Source organism: Oncorhynchus masou, chromosome 30 (genome assembly GCF_036934945.1).
Source record: "Oncorhynchus masou masou isolate Uvic2021 chromosome 30, UVic_Omas_1.1, whole genome shotgun sequence".
Classification (NCBI taxonomy): Eukaryota; Metazoa; Chordata; class Actinopteri; order Salmoniformes; family Salmonidae; genus Oncorhynchus; species Oncorhynchus masou.
In genome coordinates this window covers 24,811,403-24,831,034 of record NC_088241.1, presented here as the reverse complement: position 1 = coordinate 24,831,034, position 19,632 = coordinate 24,811,403, and positions in this window count along the sequence as shown.

Genomic DNA, 19,632 nt, shown 5'->3' with positions numbered 1-19,632 from the left:
GTTTAAATGCCTGGCTCTCTCACTAAGGAAAACCAACACAGGGCCTCAGTGACTTTGATTTGTCTGATGAGGTGTGCCTGGTTTTGTTTTGATGACCAAGTGCAGCCCTTCTCTTACAATGACAGCTACCAACTTTTAGTCACACATTTTACTGTTAATTGCACCATGTTTGTGGAACTTGCCAAACAAAATGGGAGTAAATTGCTTTTGCCGGAGGACCAACGAGTAACAACCTAGCCTACTGAACATCACAGATAGAAATGTCATGACCAGATCAGCTGAAATGATTCCTGACTATACATGCCAGATTGTAAAACAATCTGAGTTGCCTATCTGATAACTTCACATGAAGTTGCTCGTATACTTATGTTGTAACGACGTTATCACTAAAGTGCTGGAAAGCAACATGTATTTTTTGTAAAAAAAAAGAAATCTACTCCAAATTGAATGAGGTAATCAAGTAACATTGACTTGAAATAATTAATTACACAACTAATACAGTGTATAGTGTTTTTCTCATCTTGTTTGTATTACCCAAGCCTCTGTTTCAGCGTTCTAAGTAGTGTTTCAGTATATGTGAGTTATCTTTCAAAAACAGACCACCTTTCTTTGCCAAAACAGAATGCTGACAAATCTAATAAGGACGTCAAGGAAGCATGCGGTTTTTATCATTTGAAAAGGCACTCAGGTGAGAAAATCGTGTTTGATGTCAATCCTAATGCTCAGAAAAATCGGTGCATTTTCATCTTTGCTTCTAAAACTGTGACAGAAGAAGCAGAGTAGTAGGGCCATCTTGTTAACTCTGGTTGTATACTGAAGCAGCAGCCTATTTGTAGATGTCTGTGTCTAAAATAGAAAAGAACATCAAAGTACATGCATGTCCACCCACACAGCCAGAATGGTGAAGAAGGAGCAACAGCGCCTCTTCAACCTCAGGAGGCTGAAGAAATTTGGCTTGTCACCCAAAACCCTGACAAACTTTTACAGATGCACAATCGAGAGTATCCTGTCGGGCTGTATCACAGCCTGGTACGGCAACTGCACCGCCCTCAAACGCAAGGCTCTCTAGAGGGTGGTGCGGTCTGCACAACGCATCACCGTGGGGCAAACTATCTGCCCTTCATGACAACTACAGCACCCGATGTCACAGGAAGGCCAAAAAGATCATCAAGTACAACAACCACCCGGACCACTGCCTTTTCACACCGCTATCATCCAGAAGGCGAGGTCAGTACAGGTGCATCAAAGCTGAGACTGATAGAAGCCGTTTCTCAATCTCAAGGCCATCAGACTGCTAAATAGCAATCACTAACTCAGAGAGGCTGCCGCCTAAATTGAGACCCAATCACTGGACACTTTAGTAATTGGATCACTAGTCACTTTAAACAATTCCACTTTAATAATGTTTACACATCTTACATTACTCATATCACATGTATATACTGTATTTTAGACCATCTACTGCACCTTGCCTATGCCGCTTGGCCACCACTCATCCATATACTATATGTACAAATTCTCATTCACCCCTTCAGATTTGTGTGTATTAGGTAGTAGTTGGGAATTGTTAGATATTACTGCACTGTCGGAACTAGAAGCACAAGCACTTTGCTACACTCGCATTAACATCTGCTAACCATGTGTATGTGACCAATATCATTTGATATGATGTTACATGGCTGTCTGCGTGACAGAAAGATATACATATGTATTCTGTATGTTTTTGCTTCATGAGTCATCATGGATTAAGCACCATCACAGTAGGCTACTGCGGTATAACTACCTGATGTACAGTCCTGTATTTACCTTTGAGCTATCACAGTAGTTCAGAAAGGAAACACCATCATCTAACCATTTATTAGCAAAGACTACCATGGATAGTCTTGGCGTTTGACTCTGCTCCTTCAGGGTAACTCACTGTCAGAGCGTTGCATCATATAAAGATGATACAATAACTACAGGTGGTGAGCACGATATGCTATACCAGATCCCCTGAAAGAACAAACACAGAACCCAGACAGGTGGAGGCTGAGGTGGTTGTGGGATATCAGAAAACAGCAAGCATAGCGTGTTACGGCAATAGATATAAACAGCGGATGTTGTTTCACATTGCTTTTCAATTCCCAGTGAATTTCTTTGGACGACCCAACTGCTGATGTTGCACTTCTTGAGACAACAAACGAAAGAATTTCATGTCTCAGCAAATATAAGAAATCTCTATCAGAGAGTAATGAGGTGACTGGAATGGGAGACAAGGCCCGAGCAGGATGACTTTCAGGGGATCTGATTATACTATGTTGATTATCATGCTTGTGACTACCTGGTGACATTACTCTTTAGTTGCTCAGCAGACTCTCATACCCTGATGGATACTGTAATATGGATGTTATGTCATCTGCTGTTTTCACAACCATCCATGATGTCTCTGTTGCCAATATCTACAGTATAAACACTGGTGGAGACAGTATAACATTATTCAGCTATCTGAGCCATTGTAAAAATCTATAAAGGGTGATGCGATGGTCAATTTATCCAATTTATCAAGCGTGTGGTGGCCAATAGCCCTGACTGTAGTAGGCTGCTTAGAGTCACTGGTCAGCATCTCTCGAGTAAAAGAGAAAAAAGTGACAGACGTAAACAGTCTTCTTAAAAACATGCCAGGGGCACAATTCCCAGAAACTGTTATTTGCCATACGAGATTGACAATCACTTCCTTTCAGCTTTTAATACTGCCGTTCCCATTTTGGTTGGCGAACAGAAAGGGAATAGTTATGCAGTCAGTAAGGCCAGATTATACCATGTTAGATCTGTTTGCTGTAGGGATACATGTCATATTTAGTTAGATGGCGATGGAAATGTATCGCTTGAGGATTCGAGACCTCGCAAACATTTAATGTGGCGGCCCTATCTGAGGTTGAGGCTGAAGCTGTGGGATAAGACTCGGAGGAGAATGTTGCTCTCCTAACACACCCTTGAGGCAAACTGGCTGTTGCTGCCTCTCTGCAGCAGAATCAAGCCTCCACTTTGATTTGTGCAAGATAGGCCCAGGTCCTCAAGAGGCTTACCATCTCACTGTTTCCTGCACACAGGGAGTGCAATGTGGGGATCATTTAGACATCAGACCTGATATAATGGAAGTTGGTACAACAACTATGTTTTCATGTGAAAACCTTTGGGAAAGAGGAGATACATAATTTTGGATGGGTTCAAGAATTAAAAGGTTCCCATGACAACCAAAGATCTTTGTAGAAAAGTTGAGGGGCTCGGTTCCAAATGGCTGATTAGTGAAAAGGTACTTGCAAGGGAGGAAGTGCTTGACTCATTCAAAGCGGAAGGCAGCTGTGCGTGATTGGAGCCAATCAATTTCTCTGATTGCAGTCATTTCAGAAGAGCCCTGTTTGTTTCAACAATGTCAGAGAGAAATTCTCCAATTTACAACAAAAATAATACATTCTTGAAATCCTAAGTTTGGTTCCTCATGACATCACTACCTAATGTATTGGGCTTTTGGTTCCTGATAAACTGGGACATGATCTGTACCTCTCTTTGAAAGAACATGCACCCAGATAGATGGAATAGGTAGGATCTGCCCTTACACACTGGTACAGGATTAGATATTTTGTCATCCCCTAATGGTTATAGCTCCTGGAAAATGATGTGTATCCCCAAACAAAGAGACCCTGCTCTTAGAGGAACTCAGCTACTTTACTATTAGGGAAACCTAAAATCGCTGGTGACAAACATGCTGGGAGGCTATTTGTTTATTAACACACATTTAGTTGTGTGAAGGCACTCCTATCCATCACTGTCATCTTCTCAGGGTCAGGCAGAGGACACAATCAGGCTAATAACGAAATTAGCCTTGATCAAATTACTTCAGCCTTGGTGGTTAATAGTACCGCAAAGTTCAGTACCCCCCAAAGCCAACAATACACGATTATAGGATGTTCTTAGTGCAGTCTAAGTTAAATTAACTTTGAAATTACAGGCTCATAATGGTTATGAGTTCCCTCCCCTGGGCCCCTATTATAAGTTAAATACTATAGTTTCTCCAATATATTCCCATATTCCACCTTGCAAAGGAAAACGATGCCTTCTCCTTCAATCTCATCGTATATCTCTTGTTTACCGACCTTTTCATTTTATTGTGTCTGAATTGATTTCCTGTTTTTCTTTGCTGAGAAAACATTATCAGGGATATTCTACCTTTATGGTCTTTACATATGAACCTGAAGTGTTTACCGAAGCATGGTACAGGCTCAGTGTGTTGGTCAAGGGTAGAGAAGAAGCAATAACATACACACCTGGGATTTAATCATGTCCATAGTGGTCATCAGCCTCTCTAACTTCGGACCAAAATGCCTACCTTCCAGCAGGAGCTCATGCTCTGTGTCAGGTGTCAAGTGGAATTATCAGGGCCTTGGAGAGAGGCCTCCATTGTTTGTGAAAGCCTCAGTCACTGCCACACCGCATCTCTAGCCACAAGGGGAAATGGGACAGGAAAGCTTCTAAAGTGATCTAATTCTACATGTTAGTCCAGGTAACTCAGAGGGGAATGTGGCAATACCTAAGGCAATAGATTCACCACAACATTACAGAGTGTATATATGGTCTCCAGGCCAAGACCTACCTGTGTGTCTGTTGAACACGATTGTGAATATTCTATCTTTATTTAACTAGGCAAGTCAGTTAAGAACAAATTCTTATTTACAATGATGTAAATTATTAAAAAGTGTTCAAGGGGCAGAACAACAGATGTTTACATTGTCAGCTCAGGGATTCGATCCAGCAACCTTTCGGTTACTGGTCCAGCAACCTTTCGGTTACTGGTCCAACCCTCTAACCACTAGGCTACCTGCCTCCCCATTATGCAAAGGAACCGTCTTCACACAGAGCATCAGTATCGCGCCAATCACCGGATTCACTAGATGTGATGATAATATGTGGAATTCCTCAATTAAGAGATATACAGTGAGGGAAAAAAGTATTTGATCCCCTGCTGATTTTGTACGTTTGCCCACTGACAAAGAAATGATCAGTCTAAGTTAAGTTTATTTGAAAAGTGAGAGACAGAATAACAACAAAAAAAATCCTGAAAAACGCATTTCAAAAATGTTATAAATTGATTTGCATTTTAATGAGGGAAATAAGTATTTGACCCCTCTGCAAAACATGACTTAGTACTTGGTGGCAAAACCCTTTTTGGCAACCACAGAGGTCAGACGTTTCTTGTAGTTGGCCACCAGGTTTGCACACATCTCAGGAGGGATTTTGTCCCACTTCTCTTTGCAGATCTTCTCCAAGTCATTAAGGTTTCGAGGCTGACGTTTGGCAACTCGATCCTTCAGCTCCCTCCACAAATTTTCTATGGGATTAAGGTCTGGAGACTGGCTAGGCCACTCCAGGACCTTAAAGTGCTTCTTCTTGAGCCACTTCTTTGTTGCCTTGGCCGTGTGTTTTGGATCATTGTCATGCTGGAATACCCATCCACGACCCATTTTCAATGCCCTGGCTGAGGGAAGGAGGTTCTCACCCAAAATTTGATTGTACATGGCCCCGTCCGTCGTCCCTTTGATGTAGTGAAGTTGTCCTGTACCCTTGGCAGAAAAACACTCCCAAAGCATAATGTTTCCACCTCCATGTTTGACAGTGGGGATGGTGTGCTTGGGATCATAGGCAGAATTCCTCCTCCTCCAAACACGGTGAGTTGAGTTGATGCCAAAGAGCTCCATTTTGGTCTCATCTGACCACAACACTTTCACCCAGTTGTTCTCGGAATCATTCAGAAGTTCATTGGCAAACTTCAGATGGGCATGTATATGCCCTTCAGCCCTGGGGCGGCAGGGTAGCCTAGTGGTTAGAGCGTTGGACTAGTAACCGGAAGGTTGCAAGTTCAAACCCCCAAGCTGACAAGGTACAAATATGTCGTTCTGCCCCTGAACAGGCAGTTAACCCACTGTTCCCAAGCCGTTATTGAAATTAAGAATGTGTTCTTAACTGACTTGCCTGGTTAAATAAAGGTAAAATTAAAAAAATAATAATAATAAATAAATATGTGCATTCTTGAGCAGGGGACCTTATGGGCACTGCAGAATTTCAGTCCTTCACAGCGTAGTGTGTTACCAATTGTTTTCTTGGTGACTATGGTCCCAGCTGCCTTGAGATCATTGACAAGATCCTCCCGTGTAGTGAGATTGACATTTCTTTTGTGTTTCTTCCATTTGCAAATAATCGCACCAACTGTTGTCACCTTCTCACCAACCTGCTTGGCGATGGTCCCCTTCCAGCCTTGTGTAGGTCTACAATCTTGTCCCTGACATCCTTGGAGAGCTCTTTGGTCTTGGCCATGGTGGAGAGTTAGGAATCTGATTGATTGCTTCTGCGGACAGGTGTCTTTTATACATGTAACAAGCTGAGATTAGGAGCACTCATTTTAAGAGCGTGCTCCTAATCTCAGCTCGTTACCTGTATAAAAGACACTGGGAGCCAGAAATCTTTCTGATTGAGACCGGGTCAAATACTTATTTCCATCATTAAAATACAAATCAATTTATAACATTTTTGATATGCATTTTTCTGGATTTTTTTGGTTGTTATTCTGTCTCTCACTGTTCAAATAAACCTACCATTCAAATTATAAACGGATCATTTCTTTGTCAGTGGACAAACGTACAAAATCAGCAGGGAAGAAATACTTTTCCCTCACTGTATATCTAGAACGGCGCTGATTGAGATGGCCGCCTCGCTTTGCATTCTAAGGAAAATATGCAGTATTTTATTTTTTATGTACTATTTCTTACACTGTTACACCAGGAAATCTTATGTCTTATTACTTACAGCCGGGAGGAACTATTGGATATAAGCGCAACGTCATCTTACCAACATTACGACCAGGAATACGACTTTTCCGAAGTGGATCCTCTGTTTGATCTACCACCCAGGACAATGGATCGGATCCCAGCAGGCGACCAAAAACAACGGCGCCACAGAAGGGGCAGACGGAGCAGTCTTCTGGTCAGGCTCCGAAGACGGGCACATTGCCCACCGCTTCCGAGTATACTACTAGCCAATGTCCAGTCTCTTGACAACAAGGTAGATGAAACCCAAGCAAGGGTTGCCTTCCAGAGAGACATAAGAGATTGTAACATTCCCTGTTTCACGGAAACATGGCTCACTCGGGATACGTTATCAGTGTCGGTACAGCCACCTGGTTTCTTCACGCATCGCGCCGACAGAAAAAAACATCTCTCTGGTAAGACGAAGGGCGGGGGTGTATGCCTTATGATTAACGAGTCGTGGTGCGATCATAACAACATACAGGAATTCAAGTCCTTTTGTTCACCTGACCTAGAATTCCGAACAAACAAATGCCGACCGCATTATCTACCAAGAGAATTCACTTCGATTATAATCACAGTGGTGTACCCCCCCCCCCCCCAAGCAGACACCTCGACAGCCCTGAAAGACCTTCATTGGACTCTATGTAAACTGGAAACCACATATCCTGAGGCTGCATTGTAGCTGGGGATTTTAACAAGGCTAATCTGAAAACAAGACTCCCTAAATTTTATCAGCATATCGAATGCACGACCCGGGCTGGAAAATTTCTGGATCATTGTTACTCTAACTTCTGCAACGCATACAAAGCCCTCCCTCGCCCTCCTTTCGGCAAATCTGACCATGACTCAATTTTGTTGCTCCCAGCCTATAGACAGAAACTAAGACTGGAAACGCCCGTGCTAGGGTCTGTTCAACACTGGCCGAACAACAACATTGATGTATACGTTGATTCGGTGAGCGTGTTTATTAGCAAGTGCATCGGTGGTGTTGTACCTACGGCAACAATTAAAACCTTCCCCAACCAGAAACCACAAAAAAAGCGCGAACCACTGCTTTTAATCAGGGAAAGGCGACCGGAAACATGACTGAATACTAACAGTGTAGCTATTCCCTCCTCAAGGCAATCAAACAAGCTAAGCGTCAGTATAGAGACAAAGTAGAGTCGCGTTTCAACGGCTCAGACACGAGACATATGTGGCAGGGTCAACAATCAATAAAAGGACAAACAAAAAAAATATCAGCCTCTTTGCGGATGTCTTGCTCCCAGACAAACAAAATAACTTCATTGCTCGCTTTGATGACAATACAGTGCCACCAACACGGCCCGCTACGAAAACCTGCAGACTCTCCGCTGCCAATGTGTGTAAATATTTAAACGTGTTAACGCTCGCAAGGCTGCCGACCCAGACGGCATCCCTAGCTGCGTCCTCAGAGCATGCGCAGACCAGCTGGCTGGTGTGTTTACGGACATGTTCAAATAATCCCTTTCACATTCTGCTGTTCCCACATGCTTCAAGAGGGCCACCATTGTTCCTGTTCCCAAGAAAGTTACGGTAACGGATCTAAATGACTATCACTGACTTCCGTCATCATGAAGTGCTTTGAGAGATTAGTCAAGGATAATATCAACTCAACCCTACCTGACACCCTAGACCCACTCCAATTTGCTTACCACCCCAATAGGTCCACAGACGACACTATCGCAATCACACTGCCCTAATCCACCTGGACAAGAGGAATACCTATGTAAGAATGCTGTTCATCGATTACAGTTCAGCATTTAACACCATAGTAACCTCCAAACTTGTCATTAAGCTCAAGACCCTGGGTCTCGACCCCGCCCTGTGCAACTGGGTCCTGGACTTTGAAGGGCCACCCCCAGGTGGTGAGGGTAGGCAACAACATCTCCACCCCGCTGATCCTCAACACTGGGGCCCCACAAGGGTGTGTTTTCAGCCCTCTCTTGTATTCCCTGTTCACACATGACTGCGTGGCCATGCACGCCTCCAACTCAGTCATCAAGTTTGCAGACAACACTACAGTGGTAGGCTTGATTACCAACAACGACGAGACGGCCTACAGGGAGGAGGTGAGGGCCCTCGGAGTGTGGTGTCAGGAAAATAACCTCACACTCAACATCAATAAAACAAAGGAGATGATCGTGGACTTCAGGGAACAGCAGAGGGAGCACCTCCCTATCCACATCGACGGGACAGTGCTGGAGAAGGTGGAAAGTTAAGTTTCTCGGCGTACACATCATGGACAAACTGAAATAGACTGCATACAATTTGTTGAGTAGAGTGTTGGAGGCTATTTTGTAAATTACATCACCGAAATCGAGGATCGGTAGGATGGTCAGTTTTACGAAGATATATTTGACAGCATGAGTGAAGGATGCTTTGTTTGTGAAATAGGAAGCTAATTTTAGATTTAATTTTGGATTGGAGATGTTGAATGTGAGTGTGGAAGACAGTCAAACCAGACACCTAGGTATTTGTAGTTGTCCATATATTCTAAGTCAGAACCGTCCAGAGTAGTGATGCTGGACGGGCGGGCAGGGATCGGATCAAGAGCATGCATTTAGTTTAACTTGCATTTAAGAGCAGATGGAGGCCACGGAAGGAGTGTTGTATGGCATTGAAGCTCATCTGGAGGTCAGTTAACACAACGAAGGGCCAGAGGTATACAGAATGGTGTCGTCTGCGTAGAGGTGTATCAAAGAATCACGAGCAGCGAAAGGCAACATCATTGATATATACAGAGAAGAGAGTTAGCCCGAGAATTGAACCCTGTGGCACCCCCATAGAGACTGCCAGAGGTCCGGACAACAGGCCCTCCGATTTGACATACTGAACTCTATCAGAGAAGTAGTTGGTGAACCAGGCGAGACAAATCATTTGAGAAACCAAGGCTGTTGAGTCAGTCAATGAGAATGTTGTGATTGACGGAGTCGAAAGCCTTAGCCAGGTTGATGAATACGGCTGCACAGTAATTTCTCTTATCGATGGTGCTTATGATATCGTTTAGGACTTTGAGCGTTGCTGAGGTGCAGAACCTTGACCAGCTCTGAAACCAGATTGCATAGCGGAGAAGGCACGGTGAGATTCAAAATGGTTTGATAACTTGGCTTTCAAAGACCTTAGAAAGGCAGGGTAGAATAGATTTAGGTCTGTAGCAGTTTGGATCTCAAATCAAATCAAATCAAATTTTATTTGTCACATGGTTAGCAGATGTTAATGCGAGTGTAGCGAAATGCTTGTGCCAGTTCCGACAATGCAGTAATAACCAACAAGTAATCTAACTAACAATTCCAAAACTAATTTCTTTTCACAGTGTAAGGGGATAAAGAATATGTACATAAAGATATGAATGAGTGATGGTGCAGAGCAGCATAGGCAAGATACAGTAGATGGTATCGAGTACAGTATATACATATGAGATGAGTATGTAAACAAAGTGGCATAGTTAAAGTGGCTAATGATGCATGTATTACATAAGGATGCAGTAGATGATAGAGTACAGTATATACGTATACATATGAGATGAATAATGTAGGGTATGTAAACATTATATTAGGTAGCATTGTTTAAAGTGGCTAGTGATATATTTTACATCCTTTCCCATCAATTCCCATTATTGAAGTGGCTGGAGTTGAGTCAGTGTGTTGGCAGCAGCCACTCAATGTTAGTGGTGGCTGTTTAACAGTCTGATGGCCTTGAGATAGAAGCTGTTTTTCAGTCTCTCGGTCCCAGCTTTGATGCACCTGTACTGACATCGCCTTCTGGATGATAGCGGGTTGAACAGGCAGTGGCTCGGGTGGGTGTTGTCCTTGATGATCTTTGTGGCCTTCCTGCAACATCGGGTGGTGTAGGTGTCCTGGAGGGCAGGTAGTTTGCCCCCGGTGATACGTTGTGCAGACCTCACTACCCTCTGGAGAGCCTTACGGATGTGGGCGGAGCAGTTGCCGTACCAGGCGGTGATACAGCCCGCCAGGATGCTCTCGATTGTGCATCTGTAGAAGTTTGTGAGAGCTTTTGGTGACAAGCCAAATTTTTTCAGCCTCCTGAGGTTGAAGAGGCGCTGCTGTTTCATCGATGTGGATAGGGGGTGTTCCCTCTGCTGTTTCCTGAAGTACACAATCATCTCCTTAGTTTTGTTGACGTTGAGTGTGAGGTTATTGTCCTGACACCACACTCCGAGGGCCCTCACCTCCTCCCTGTAGGCCGTCTCGTCGTTGTTGGTAATCAAGCCTACCACTCCGCAAACTTGAGGATTGAGTTGGAGGCGTGCGTTGCCGCGCAGTTGTGGGTGAACAGGGAGTACAGGAGAGGGCTCAGAACGCACCCTTGTGGGGCCCCAGTGTTGAGGATCAGCGGGGTGGAGATGTTGTTGCCTACCCTCACCACCTGGGGGCGGCCCGTCAGGAAGTCCAGTACCCAGTTGCACAGGGCGGGGTCGAGACCCAGGGTCTCGAGCTTGATGACGAGCTTGGAGGGTACTATGGTGTTAAATGCCGAGCTGTAGTCGATGAACAGCATTCTCACATAGGTATTCCTCTTGTCCAGATGGGTTAGGGCAGTGTGCAGTGTGGTTGAGATTGCGTCGTCTGTGGACCTATTTGGGCGGTAAGCAAATTGGAGTGGGTCTAGGGTGTCAGGTAGGGTGGAGGTGATATGGTCCTTGACTAGTCTCTCAAAGCACTTCATGATGACGGAAGTGAGTGCTACGGGGCGGTAGTCGTTTAGCTCAGTTACCTTAGCTTTCTTGGGAACAGGAACAATGGTGGCCGTCTTGAAGCATGTGGGAACAGCAGACTGGTATAGGGATTGATTGAATATGACCGTAAACACACCAGCCAGCTGGTCTGCGCATGCTCTGAGGGCGCGGCTGGGGATGCCGTCTGGGCCTGCAGCCTTGCGAGGGTTAACACATTTAAATGTTTTACTCACCTTGGCTGCAGTGAAGGAGAGACCGCATGTTTCCGTTGCAGGCCGTGTCAGTGGCACTGTATTGTCCTCAAAGCGGGCAAAAAAGTTATTTAGTCTGCCTGGGAGCAAGACATCCTGGTCCGTGACTGAGCTGGATTCATTCTTATAGTCCATGATTGACTGTAGACCCTGCCACATACCTCTTGTGTCTGAGCCGTTGAATTGAGATTCTACTTTGTCTCTATACTGACGGTTAGCTTGTTTGATAGCCTTACGGAGGGAATAGCTGCACTGTTTGTATTCAGTCATATTACCAGTCACCTTGCCCTGATTAAAAGCAGTGGTTCGCGCTTTCAGTTTCACGCGAATCCTGCCATCAAACCACGGTTTCTGGTTAGGGAATGTTTTAATCGTTGCTATGGGAACGACATCTTCAACGCACGTTCTAATGAACTCGCACACCGAATCAGCGTATTCGTCAATGTTGTTGCCTGATGCAATACGAAACATGTCCCAGTCCACGTGATGGAAGCAGTCTTGGAGTGTGGAATCAGCTTGGTCGGACCAGCGTTGGACAGACCTCAGCGTGGGAGCTTCTTGTTTCAGTTTCTGTCTGTAGGCAGGGATCAGCAAAATGGAGTCGTGGTCAGCTTTTCCGAAAGGGGGGCGGGGCAGGGCCTTATATGCGTCGCGGAAGTTAGAATAACAGTGATCCAAGGTTTTGCCAGCCCTGGTGGCGCAATCGATATGCTGATACATTTTACGGAGTCTTGTTTTCAGATTAGCCTTGTTAAAATCCCCAGCTACAATGAATGCAGCCTCAGGATGTATGGATTCCAGTTTGCAAAGAGTCAAATAAAGTTTGTTCAGAGCCATCAATGTGTCTGCTTGGGGGGGAATACAGTGCCTTGCGAAAGTATTCGGCCCCCTTGAACTTTGCGACCTTTTGCCACATTTCAGGCTTCAAACATAAAGATATAAAACTGTATTTTTTTGTGAAGAATCAACAACAAGTGGGACACAATCATGAAGTGGAACGACATTTATTGGATATTTCAAACTTTTTTAACAAATCAAAAACTGAAAAATTGGGCGTGCAAAATTATTCAGCCCCCTTAAGTTAATACTTTGTAGCGCCACCTTTTGCTGCGATTATAGCTGTAAGTCGCTTGGGTTATGTCTCTATCAGTTTTGCACATCGAGAGACTGAATTTTTTTCCCATTCCTCCTTGCAAAACAGCTCGAGCTCAGTGAGGTTGGATGGAGAGCATTTGTGAACAGCAGTTTTCAGTTCTTTCCACAGATTCTCGATTGGATTCAGGTCTGGACTTTGACTTGGCCATTCTAACACCTGGATATGTTTATTTTTGAACCATTCCATTGTAGATTTTGCTTTATGTTTTGGATCATTGTCTTGTTGGAAGACAAATCTCTGTCCCAGTCTCAGGTCTTTTGCAGACTCCATCAGGTTTTCTTCCAGAATGGTCCTGTATTTGGCTCCATCCATCTTCCCATCAATTTTAACCATCTTCCCTGTCCCTGCTGAAGAAAAGCAGGCCCAAACCATGATGCTGCCACCACCATGTTTGACAGTGGGGATGGTGTGGTCAGGGTGATGAGCTGTGTTGCTTTTACGCCAAATATAACGCTTTGCATTGTTGCCAAAAAGTTCAATTTTGGTTTCATCTGACCAGAGCACCTTCTTCCACATGTTTGGTGTGTCTCCCAGGTGGCTTGTGGCAAACTTTAAACAAAACTTTTTATGGATATCTTTAAGAAATGTCTTTCTTCTTGCCACTCTTCCATAAAGGCCAGATTTGTGCAATATACGACTGATTGTTGTCCTATGGACAGAGTCTCCCACCTCAGCTGTAGATCTCTGCAGTTCATCCAGAGTGATCATGGGCCTCTTGGCTGCATCTCTGATCAGTCTTCTCCTTGTATGAGCTGAAAGTTTAGAGGGACGGCCAGGTCTTTGTAGATTTGCAGTGGTCTGATACTCCTTCCATTTCAATATTATCGCTTGCACAGTGCTCCTTGGGATGTTTAAAGCTTGGGAAATCTTTTTGTATCCAAATCCGGTTTTAAACTTCTTCACAACAGTATCTCGGACCTGCCTGGTGTGTTCCTTGTTCTTCATGATGCTCTCTGCGCTTTTAACGGACCTCTGAGACTATCACAGTGCAGGTGCATTTATACGGAGACTTGATTACACACAGATGGATTGTATTTATCATCATTAGTCATTTAGGTCAACATTGGATCATTCAGAGATCCTCACTGAACTTCTGGAGAGAGTTTGCTGCACTGAAAGTAAAGGGGCTGAATAATTTTGCATGCCCAATTTTTCAGTTTTTGATTTGTTAAAAAAGTTTGAAATATCCAATAAATGTCATTCCACTTCATGATTGTGTCCCAGTTGTTGTTGATTCTTCACAAAAAATATAGTTTTATATCTTTATGTTTGAAGCCTGAAATGTGGCAAAGGGTCGCAAAGTTCAAGGGGGCCGAATACTTTCGCAAGGCACTGTATATACGGCTGTGATTATAATCGAAGAGAATTCTCTTGGTAGATAATGCGGTCTGCATTTGATTGTGAGGAATTCTAAATCAGGTGAACAGAAGGATTTGAGTTCCTGTATGTTTCTGTGATCACACCACGTCTCGTTAGCCATAAGGCATACGCCCCCGCCCCTCTTCTTACCAGAAAGGTGTTTGTTTCTGTCGGCGCGATGCGTGGAGAAACCCGCTGGCTGCATCGACACCGAGAGCGTCTCTCCAGTGAGCCATGTTTCCGTGAAGCAAAGAACGTTACAGTCTCTTATGTCCCTCTGGAATGCTACCCTTGCTCGGATTTCATCAACCTTGTTGTCAAGAGACTGGACATTGGCGAGAAGAATGCTAGGAAGTGGGGCACGATGTGTCCGTCTACGTAGTCTGACCAGAAGACCGCCTCGTTTCCCTCTTTTGCGAAGTCGTTTTTTTGGGTCGCCGGCTGGGATCCATTCCGTTGTCCTGGTTGAAAGGCAGAACACAGGATCCGCATCGCGAAAGTCATATTCTTGGTCGTACTGATGGTGAGTTGACGCTGATCTTATATTCAGTAGTTCTTCTCGACTGCATGTAATGAAACCTAAGATGACCTGGGGTACTAATGTAAGAAATAACACGTAAAAAAAAACAAAAACTGCATAGTTTCCAAGGAACGCGAAGCGAGGCGGCCATCTCTGTCGGCGCCGGAAGTCTCCCCCTTTGAAGAGGGGGATGACCGCGGCAGCTTTCCAATCTATGGGAATCTCAGACGATACGAAAGAGAGTCTTAACAGGCTAGTAATAGGGGTTGCAATAATTTCGGCCGATCATTTTAGAAAGAGAGGGTCCAGATTGTCTAGCCCAGCAGATTTATAAGGGTCCAGATTTTGCAGCTCTTTCAGAACATCAGCTGTCTGGATTTGGGTCAAGGAGAAGTGGGGGAGGTTTGTGGGGAACGCAGGGCTGTTGACCGGGGTAGGGGTAGCCAGGTGGAAAGCAATGCCAGCTGTAGAAAAGTGCATATTGAATTTCTCAATTATTGTGGATTTATCGGTAGAGACAGAGTTCCATAGCCTCAGTGCAGTGGGCAGCTTGGAGGAGGTGCTCTTATTCTCTATGGACTTTACAGTATCCAATAACTTTGAGTTTGTACTACAGGATGCAAATTTCTGTTTGAAAAAAGCTAGCCTTAGCTTTCCTAACTGCCTGTGTATATTGGTTCCTAACTTCCCTAAAAGGTTGCAGACAGATCAAGGGAGCTAATCGATGCTAATGCAGAACGCCACAGGATGTTTTTGTGCTGGTCAAGACAGGTCTGGAGTGAACCAAGGGCTATATCTATTCCTAGTTCTACATTTTTTGAATGGAGCATGCTTATTTAAGATGGTGAGGAAGGCACTTTTAAAGAATAACCAGGCATCCTCTACTGATGGGATGAGGTCAATATCATTCCAGGATACCCCGGCCAGGTCAATTCGAAAGGCCTGTTTGCAGAAGTGTTTTAAGTAGCGTTTGATAGTGACTAGGTGTGGTCGTTTGACCTCAGACCCATTACAGATGCAGGCAATGAGGCAGTGATCACTGAGATCTTGGTTGAAAACAGCAGAGGTGTATTTGTAGGGCCAGTTAGTTAGGATGATATCTATGAGGGTGCCCGTGTTTACGTATTTGGGGTTGTATCTGGTAGGTTCAATGATAATTTGTGTGAGTTTGAGGGCATCAAACTTAGATTGTAGGATGGCTGGGGTGTTAAGCATGTCCCAGTTTAGGTCACCTAGCAGCACAAGCGCAGAAGAAAGATGGGGGGCAATCAATTCACATTTGGTGTCCAGGGCACAGCTGGGGGCAGAGGGTGGTCTATAGCAAGCGGCAACGGTGAAAGACTTGTTTTGGTACAGACCTGGATGGTAAGACAGAACTCTGCAGGCTCTCTCTGCAGTAGATTGCAACACTGCCCCCTTTGGCAGTACTATGTTGGCAGAAAATGTTAGTTAGGGATGGAAATTTCAGGGTTTTTGGTGGTTTACCTGAGCCAGGATTCAGACACGGCTCAGACATCTGGGTTGGCAGAATGTGCTAAAGCAATGAATAAAGGAAATTTAGGGAGTAGGCTTCTAATGTTAACATGCATGAAACCAAGGATTTTACAGTTACAGAAATCAACAAATGAGAGCACCTGGGGAGTAGGAGTGGAGCTAGGTACTGCTGGTCCTGGATTAACCTCTACATCAGAGGAGAAGTAGGATAAGAGTACGTCTGAAGGCTATAATTACTGTCCGTCTAGCACGTTCGGAACAGAGAGTAAAACGAGCAGGTTTCTGGGCACGATAGCATAGATTCAAGGCATAATGTACAGACAAAGGTATGGTAGGAAGAGAGTACATTGGAGGTAAACCTAGGCATTGAGTAATGAAGAGAGAGATATAGTCTCTAGAGACGTTTAAACCAGGAGATGTCATCGCATATGTGGGAGGTGGAACAGCAGTTGGTTAAGGCATATTGAGCAGGGCTATAGGCTCTACAGTGAAATAAGACAGTAATCACTAACCAGGACAGTAATGGACAAGGCATCTGCTAACCATGTGTATTTATTTAATAATATTACGAGAAAAGGTGAAAAGGCCATTTTATGATCCTTTGTGTAAGAGAGAGAAATACATCAAAACAAATGTTATTGGTTGTGTGCACAGTTTAGCATGTGTTATGGTGTAGCCAAATGCTTATGTTCCCAGTTCCTATCAATAAATGCAGTACATGGCACACAATCATCAAAAATGTACTACAGCAGCAGCAGAAACATTATTAAAGTTACCAGTGTTAATTTCAATGACTATGTGCATAGGCTATCAGTCCATAAGGTGCAGGGTAGAGTACATGGTGGTTGCTTGCTGTTGACAGTGACTAAGGGGCAGAGTAGGGCACTAGGTAAAGGGCAGGATACGGGTCTGGTGGTGGCTATTTAATACTAAAACCTGCTCATGAATTTAATGGTTTTATTATCCTGCCATTTTATTAAGTCATTTTCTCAATAAGTCTATTTTACACTGTCGGTGTTAGAATCTTAATATCACAAACAGAACTGGACTTACAGTATAACCAGTTTTAGGAGGGCATGTAATTTACCCCTGCTGGCCCTCCTTCTCCTGACATTGAAGGTGGAGTGCTCAGTTGATAATCAACCAGAACATTGCCTTGAAACTGAACCTAAACTATACCAAAAATAATTTCGCACATATTATAACAGATGAAATAAATGAAGTAAAGTATGACGGGGGAGAAAGGGGGAGAATGGATGAGTTGATGAACGAGGGGACATGAACAACGCATAATTATGTAATCACCAATTGTGAATGAAGAACAGGGTGGGCCATCCTATTTTATTGATCTATTCTAATTATAATCTCAAAATGGTATGTACCTTATATCAGTGTACCAAATCCTAGCAGTCTTATCAGTCTACTCTGACCTACTTGGAGTACACAGTGAGAGCGTGCGTACTTTACAATGGCAAGAAGAACAAGACGGCTGGATGCACATGCTGCATTAGCGTTGCTACAACATCTGAATGAAAATGACTCAGGTGGTGGGGAAGAAATGAATTGAAAAGAAATCTCTGCACAATCAGGATCAATGCACAATTTTTCATTTGTGACCGACCGGCTCGATTCGGTCCTAGGTAGCAAAATTTGAAATGGTGTTTTCATTGGATTAAAGTAGAGACTCAGAGCTAGTAAATGGTATATCATACACTGCCGTTGAGGAACAATGGGAATGTAATTCTGCTTTGTAAATTGATAAACTTGTAACCCCACTTTAGAGAAAATGTCCCTTGAATGTTTTGGAACACCTACTGGAAAGCTCTTCCTTAATAGATGCCCCACCCATCTATTAAGGATTCACGTGAGGCCATGTGCTAAACAGAGTGTGTATGGTAGTGTCGTAAACAACCAAAGATTAAGACTAAAAGTGATGAAGGTAGTAGCAACAATACTATCTATTCCTTGGCCTATATCCTAATCTGACTTTGGTGCAGTTCCTGTTGTTCTTCACATTACCGTCTCAGGTAAGCACACGCTATATCAAATCCACAGGATACAGAAAATGTAAATGGTACAGTGAAATGGTTACTTGCATATTTGCATAGAAGCAATATAAAAAATATAAGTTGTCAACGTAAAAATATTTTATAAATATTCAATAATTATTAGATGATTCTTACCCAGACACACTTGTCATGTGAAAGAAATGCTTTAACCACGCCCCCCAGCCACATCTAGCTAGGTGGATGGATCACTATTGTCTAGACATGTACACATGTTCATGAAATACAATAGATGACCATATGTCCCCCAGACACATCTGGCGAAGTTTAGACATGTGACTAGCTAGCTAGATTTCCAAGTTCCCAGTTGTTTTGAATGAATCCCAATCCATGCTACTAGTTAAAAATACAAACTGATTGTCATAGCTTGCAACCATGCATGAATCTGTAGGTAGCTAAAACTAATCAATGAGATGCAATGTTAGCTAGCTAGCTAACATTAGGTTTAAGCTAGCAAAGTAAATGACTTTATGAGATAAAAATAATATTACTACACAGATCATGCACGTAACATTAGCTAGTGAGGCAGACGGCTAACATTAGCGAGCTAACAGTACAGTGTTCAGTTGCTTCACTTTCTTGGGTACAGGAACAATTGTGAAAATCTTGAAGCGAATGGAGATAGAGATCCTCACCTGAGGTCATCCAACATTGGTGAGTAATATACTCAGAAGCATTGGGTGGTGTGCACGCTTCCTGAGTCTGACAACAACCCCACTCCTCCCTCTTGTCCGGCAGCAACGTTTTGAAGTACCACCCGGGATGAATGGGGCTGTTTTGTGTAGTTCAAACAAAGGATCCAGGTCCGGGAAGTCGAATTTCTAGAAACAGAGTGAACGTGTGTTAGCACCATCTTGTTCAAGAGAGAACTTTCGAGGGGACAAATCTTAAAGCCTAGATTTAATCAGACTAAGCGTTAACTGCCGGTAGCCAACAACCTCATAGCTGGTGTTTTGGCTGTGTCAGAGGTGTAACTGCTTTGGAGCTGTGAAATCGGTGATCGGTTGCACGTGTAGTTGTCACAAAGCCACACCACGTGTTAGAAGTTTAGAACGAGAAAGTGTAGGCTATATAAAAATAATGACACTCAAATTGAAAATCATTCAAGCAAAATAAAAAGGATTTATATCAGCCTAACCATTAACACACATTCCAGTGTTCGAATTTAAAACAATGACAATGTCCGCAATAGTAATGACGCTAACCCTAACCCATTTTCTGATTTGACCG